Here is a 7,540-nt window from a genome sequence, read left to right as displayed (position 1 = left end):
TATATTGCAGGGCCCATAGTCCTGAGGCCATAGGCTGGCCAGTAGGCCCCTTCAAGAACCCTTGATGAGGTTCAGTTTGTCACAGGGCCATAATCACAGGGGAGGAGGCTGGCAAACAGGCCTCTCCAAAAGCCAGTGACCAGGTTACTTTCGTCACAGTGTACTTCACTCTTTCACTGTTCTCCATTTACCTTTCACTTAAACACCTGTGATTTAGTGTCATTTATCATCTACTGATCACCAAGGACATCTTCCAGATAGGACTTTAAACTGCCGGGGAAACAGAACATTCTTTAATACTCTACAAACAAGGCTGGCACCACAGGGGTTCAAACTGCCAGGACAGGCACCACTGACAGATTTCCCAGGACTGTCACCACTGACAACAAGATCTCCCAAGACTGGCACCACTGACAGATCTCCCAGGACTGGCACCACTAATAGATCTCCCAGGACTGGAACCACTGACAACAAGATCTCCCAGGACTGGCACCACTGACAGATGTCCCAGGACTGGCACCACTGACAGCAAGATCTCCAAGGACTGGCACCACTGACAACAAGATCTCACAGGACTGGCACCACTGACAGCAAGATCTCACATGACTGGCACCACTGACAGATCTCCCAGGACTGGCACTAGTGACAACAAGATCTCCCAAGACTGGCACCATTGACAGATCTCCCAGGACTGGCACCACTGACAACAAGATCTCCCAAGACTGGCACCACTGACAGCAAGATCTCCCAGGGCTGGCACCACTGACAGCAAGACCTCCCAAGACTAGCACCACTGACAGCAAGATCTCCCAGGTCTTGCACCACTGAAAGCAAGATCTCCCAGGGTTGGCACCACTGAAAGCAAGATCTCCCAGGGCTGGCACCACTGACAGCAAGATCTCCCAGGTCTTGCACCACTGACAGCAAGATCTTCCAGGGTTGGCACCACTGAAAGCAAGATCTCCCAGGTCTTGCACCACTGACAGCAAGATCTTCCAGGGTTGGCACCACTGACAGCAAGATATGCTCAGGCTGGCACCACTGACAGCAAGATCTCACAAGACTGGCACCACTGACAGATCTACCAGGGTTGGCACCACTGACAGCAAGATCTCCCAGGGCTGGCACCACTGGCAGCAAGATCTCCCAGGGCTGGCAACACTGACAGCAAGATCTCCCAGGGTTGGCACCACTGACAGCAAGATCTCACAGGGTTGGCACCACTGACAGCAAAATCTCCCAGGGCTGTCACCACTGACAGCAAGATCTCACAGGACTGGCACCACTGACAGCAAAATCTCCCAGGGTTGGCACCACTGACAGATCTCCCAGGACTAGCACCACTGATATCAAGATCTTCCAGGGCTGACACCACAGATGGTTCAATAACAAGATTGTAAAATCTTCCTGGGCTGACACTACTGAGGTAGAGCCTTCCTGACTGGGTACCATAAGGGGCACTGTCTTCCAGGGTGACAACTCCAGATGGCACAATATCCCAAGGGTGGTATCCCTAGATGGTACCACCTCCCAGGACTTTATTATTTTTGCCTAAAAGTTTCAATTCCCTTTTTCAATTCAATTTAAATTTTTTAATTCTTTGGAATTTGCAGAATTCCTTGTTTAATTGATAAATAGAGAATAAAGGAATGGTAACGCCTGGCTGCTCAGGGAGGCGTTTCCTGATGTTGATGTAATATAGTTTATGAATACAGTAACAGGATTCACTCACTGTCAGTGTTTGTATCACCTTTAGCTGCCCCCTATTTTAAGGTATCAAGGATCTCTTTCATGACAGCACTGTATCACCTTCAGCTGCCCCCTATTTTAAGGTATGAAGGATCTCTTTCATGACAGTACTGTATCACCTTCAGCTGCCCCCTATATTAAGGTATGAAGGATCTCTTTCATGACAGCACTGTATCACCTTTAGCTGCCCCCTATTTTAAGGTATGAAGGATCTCTTTCATGACAGCACTGTATCACCTTCAGCTGCCCCCTATTTTAAGGTATGAAGAATCTCTTTCATGACAGTACTGTATCACCTTCAGCTGCCCCCTATATTAAGGTATGAAGGATCTCTTTCATGACAGCACTGTATCACCTTTAGCTGCCCCCTATTTTATGGTATGAAGGATCTCTTTCATGACAGCACTGTATCACCTTCAGCTGCCCCCTATTTTAAGGTATGAAGGATCTCTTTCATGATAGCACTTGTGGCAAACCTAGCCACTTCTGAACTATAATATGGGAAGGTTGTCTGTAGGCTGTAATGTGTGCCGTGTATATTTGCTGTGTGTATGTTATGCTATGGTGATTCGCATGCTGGCAGCCGTAAGCTACCAGCATACAAGTACTTTGTTCGGCGAACAGCGGCGATCTAAGCACGAACGAATACGGGCCCCCCTGGTAGATCACACACTTAGGGTCGTGTGGCACTTGTTAACCGATTGCAACAATGTTGCAATCGGTAATTATAGACTATCCTGGGTGGCCGTCGTTCGACTACCGACCATGCGGCGGTCGGCCATCTTGGATTCGTCTATTTCGCAGCGGTGTTTGGTCGTCGAGTGCCTGGAACTAAAAACGGCTACTCGATGATGCGAACAACGCTGCACTTCCAGGCCATTCGGGAGCCCGGTTTTCGGTAGAATCGTTCCCCTAGATACGTTCGACAGATTGAGGGGAACTTCTATGCAAAACTGTATTTGTGCGGCGTTCGGTCATTTCAGCTGGGATCTGAGCGGTATTCTCACAAAAGGTGCGCTCAGACCCCAGCTATCTACCGAACGTTCGGGCATCTCAATGTACCGAATATTGTGTAAAATGTATATTTTAAAGTAAATTGTCGGTTCTGCTGCACGAGGGGATAATCCACTTAATCGTCCATTTTAGTGGGAGTATCCCTCTCGTGCAGCAATGCCTGTTGGGAAAAGAACAATGCATGTTGGGAGAAATCCCCTGAATTATCTGTACGGAAACCCCTTGCATGGGGAACTGCTTAAATATGCCAGCTTGTGAATAAAGCGAGTTAGTTGACTCCCAAACTGTGTTTCGTCCGGTTATTGGGAGGATTTGGGGACTTGCCTTACTTTTCAGCGCTGACTGTGGATTTACTCGTGGAACCAGCGGAGATCGTGGTCTTTAATACTGCCCTCCGCTACAATTGGTGGCAAGCGACGGGATCCGACCTTACAGCCGAAAGAGCGCAATTCGTGCAAATTGCAACTGCCGAATGAGAAAAGGGAATGGCAAGCAGAATCCAACGAAAGAACCGACTACCGAAGTGAATGGAGACGGATTATTCTAAATTAAAGAGACAGACGTTAAAGGAACTACTGGAAGCCAGGGGTAAAGTAGCCAGCAGCAAACCTAAGGCTGTACTAATTGCCGAGCTGATGGAGGGAGACCAAGCCCGCAGCCAGTGGCGTACACACAACCCATGGGGCCCCGGTGCGAAAACTAATCCGTGGGCCCCCCACCCCCCCGCGCTTACTCTGCGCGGGCTGGGGCCGCAACACATGGCGGCGGGCACCTGGTAGCAGGGCTGCGACCCGTGCGACCGCGGTATGTACGCCAGTGCATGCATAAACACAGCTCAATGAAGTGGTCTGGGTGCCAGGTCTCTCTAGTTTTAACCCTGCAGCTGAAAACATAGCAGTTCAGAGAAACTGCTATGTTTCACTGAGGGTTAATCCAGCCTCTAGTGGCTGTCTCATTGACAGCCGCTAGAGGATTTTCTGCGATTCTCACTGTGAAAATCACAGTGAGAAGACGCTGAACGTCCATAGGAAAGCATTGAGTAATGCTTTCCTATGGGCGGTTTGAATGCGCGCGTGGCTCTTGCCACACATGTGCATTCGGAGCTGAGAGGCGGATCGGGACGGAGAGATCCCCAGCGCCAAGGGAGCCCGGCGCTGGAGAAAGGTAAGTGCTTTAGACACACACACACACACACTCTCATGAACAGACTCACACATTTACTGACAGACAGACGCACACAAACATACTCAGTAACAGACACACACACTAACACACTCACTAACACACACTCACTAACACACACCCACACTCACTAACACACACACACACACTCACACTAACACACACACACACACTAACACACACACACACACACAGACTAACACACTCACTAACACACTCACTAACACACTCACTAACACACTCACATACACTCACTAACACTAACACTAACACACTCACTAACACACACACTCACACTAACACACTCACTAACACTAACACTAACACACTCACTAACACACACACACTCACACTAACACACTCACACTAACACACTCACACTAACACACTCACTAACACTAACACACTCACTAACACACACACACTCACACTAACACACTCACACTAACACACTCACACTAACACACTCACTAACACTAACACACTCACTAACACAATCACTCACACTAACACAATCACTCACACTAACACACTCACTAACACACTCACACTAACACAATCACTCACACTAACACAATCACTCACACTAACACACTCACTAACACAATCACTCACACAAACACAATCACACGTTTTTTTTTTTTTTTTTAAATGTAATCCCCCCAGCCTCCTTACCTGTGGGAGAGCTGGGGGGATTCCCTGGGGTCCAGTGGTGTTGCTGGCCAGGCTGTCACCCGGCTGGCTGGCGGGCGCGCGAGGGAGCACTGTCCCCTGGGTGCTCCCTCTTCAGCTCCCTCGCGCGCCGCTTACTGATGCCGGAGCCGGAAGATGACGTCATCTTCCGGCTCCGGTTTCAGTGCGGTGCGCGAGGGAGCTGAAGAGGGAGCACCCAGGGGACAGTGCTCCCTCGCGCGCCCGCCAGCCGGGTGACAGCAGGGCCAGCCTCGGGGGGCCCGGAGGTGGCCGGCTCCTGGGCCCCCCAGCAGAAGAGGCTGGCCCTGTGGGTACATACCTGGGTCGCAGGGCGGCCGGGCCCCCTGGTGGGCCGGGCCCGGTCGCAGCCGCGACCCCTGCGACCCCGGTATGTACGCCACTGCCCGCAGCGCTACACCCCCAGCAGTCATGGAAGAAACTCTCTACGAGAGAGAAATGAGGACCAGGCTGGCATTTTTACCACAGCCTATATCAGTGGACATGTTGAACTTAGTAATGGCGAATGTGCAGGAGTACGTGATGGCACACAGCCCGCAGTATACAGCATCTCGAGCAGAGGCCGCGACGGAGTCATCCCACAGCCAGGTAAAACCCCAAATTCCTTATCAAGCATTTAAAGTATTCTGCGAGGAAAAGGAGGAAATCGATGGGTTTTTATAAGATTTTGAGAGGCTGTGTGATTTACATGACTTAGCACGGACCACGTGGGTCCCCCTGCTGGCAAGTAGACTAGCAGGGCGGGCAGCTGACGCATACCGCGCTGTACCCAGCGAGGACAGCAAGGACTATGAGAAAGTGAAACGAGCGATACTGGAAAGGTATGCCATCACCCCAGAGGCATACCGGCGGAAATTTAGAAACCTGAAGAAACCAGATAAAGACTCACATGCCGAGTGGGCACACAAGCTGGACCAAGCATCGCAAGGGTGGATACAAGCGAGCCAAGCCACTACCATGGAAGGATTGCGGCAGTTAATGCTGCTAGAGCAATTCTTTGACGGGTTAGCTCCAGTGACCCAAGAATGGGTGCGAGACAGGAAACCGCTCACCCTAACCGAGGCGGCACAATTAGCCGACCAGCATTTTGATGCAAGAAGGCATCAGATAACCCTCTCCAAGAGTTACACGCGACCCACAGGGTCACCCAGCGTTCCCGTTTCCCCGGGTCCCACTGCAACCCCTTTTCGCACGGCCCCAGGGAATATACCACCCGCCTCCCGGTACAATGGACGTGCCAATATCCAGTGCCACTCTTGCAAACAGTGGGGGCATATAGCCCGGGAATGCACCCAAAATCGGAGCAGACCCACCTGGAACCAAGCCCGACCGAATCCCGCACCAAGGGCTGCAGCCCACTATTATCAGCGGGAACCAGCGGCCCAAGAGATGTGGAGTGTCCAACCCGAGGAACCACTAGGGGTATTACACGAGGTGATGTCGGTCAGAGCCACTGACAACAGGCAGCATCATCGCCATCTGGTGACGCTGGAGGGGAAAGAATTACAAGGGCTTCGCGATTCCGGAGCCACACTCACCTTGATTGCACCCCACCTAGTCCCCGGGACCGCTCACACTGGTGGATCAGTGGCCGTGAGGGTAGCAGGGGGAGCAGTGTACCGTTTGCCCACTGCTAAAGTACATTTGAATTGGGGTGTGGGGGAGGGGGTTGTGGAAGTAGGTCTCATGCAAAACCTACCTGCAGATGTGGTACTGGGGAATGACTTGGGCCAGATGACATCTGCTTTTGTCCCACAGGCTCCCTACCAAGAAGCCCAGCCAGTCACCACCCGGCAACAAGCCCGCACCACGGCTCCACCTACACACTCTGAGGCTCAGGTAAGAGACCAAGACCCTCACCCGACATGTATGTCCTGGGATACCCCAGCTAAGTTTGAAGCCGAGGTAAAGGCAGATCCCACATTGCAGGTGTATAGAGACAGGGTACACACTAACCAAGCGGGGACAGAGGGGGAGCGGCATACTTGGGAGAAGGGGCTACTATATCGCTCTGCAGAACGGAGAGTGGGAGGGTCCGCCACAGTGACCACCAAACAGTTAGTGGTTCCCCAGAAGTACCGTCCCGAGCTATTTAGGATTGCTCACGATATTCCCTTATCCGGACATTTAGGAATGACTCGTACCCGATATAGATTGACCCATGCATTTTTCTGGCCAGGGATTTCTAAAGATGTAAGACAATACTGCACGTCCTGTGATATATGTCAGCGAGTAGGCAAGCGAGGTGACCGTCACAAAGCGAAATTATGTCCCCTCCCGATTATTTCAGAACCGTTCAGTAGGGTGGCCGTTGACATAGTGGGGCCACTAACCAAACCCAGTCCCTCCGGTAAACGGTTCATCTTAACCGTAGTAGACTATGCCACCCGATACCCCGAGGCCGTAGCTATCTCGAATATCCATGCCGAGACGGTAGCCGAGGCATTGATGAAAATATTCTCCCGGGTGGGGTTTCCCCAAGAAATAATATCCGATAGGGGCACCCAATTCACCGCCGAGGTCACCCAGCAACTATGGAAAATATGTGGCATTAAGCCAATAGTAAATTCCGCATACCACCCCCAGTCCAATGGCTTATGCGAGAGATTTAACAGTACGCTGAAACAGATGCTCCGTACGTTTGGAGAGGCCCACCGAGACTGGGAACGTTTTCTGCCCCATTTACTTTTCGCATATAGAGAGGTACCCCAAGAGTCCACAGGATTTTCCCCTTTTGAATTGCTGTTTGGGAGAAGGGTACGGGGACCGTTAGATCTCATTAGAGAACATTGGGAGGGAGAGAGTAGCCCAGATGGAACCCCTATTGTATCATACGTACTGGAATTCCGGGACCGTCTGGAGGCGCTGACTCAGGAAGTGCGCA

The sequence above is a fragment of the Pelobates fuscus genome, chromosome 8, assembly GCF_036172605.1.
Source record: "Pelobates fuscus isolate aPelFus1 chromosome 8, aPelFus1.pri, whole genome shotgun sequence".
In the NCBI taxonomy this organism is placed as follows: Eukaryota; Metazoa; Chordata; class Amphibia; order Anura; family Pelobatidae; genus Pelobates; species Pelobates fuscus.
This window is presented reverse-complemented; position numbering follows the sequence as displayed.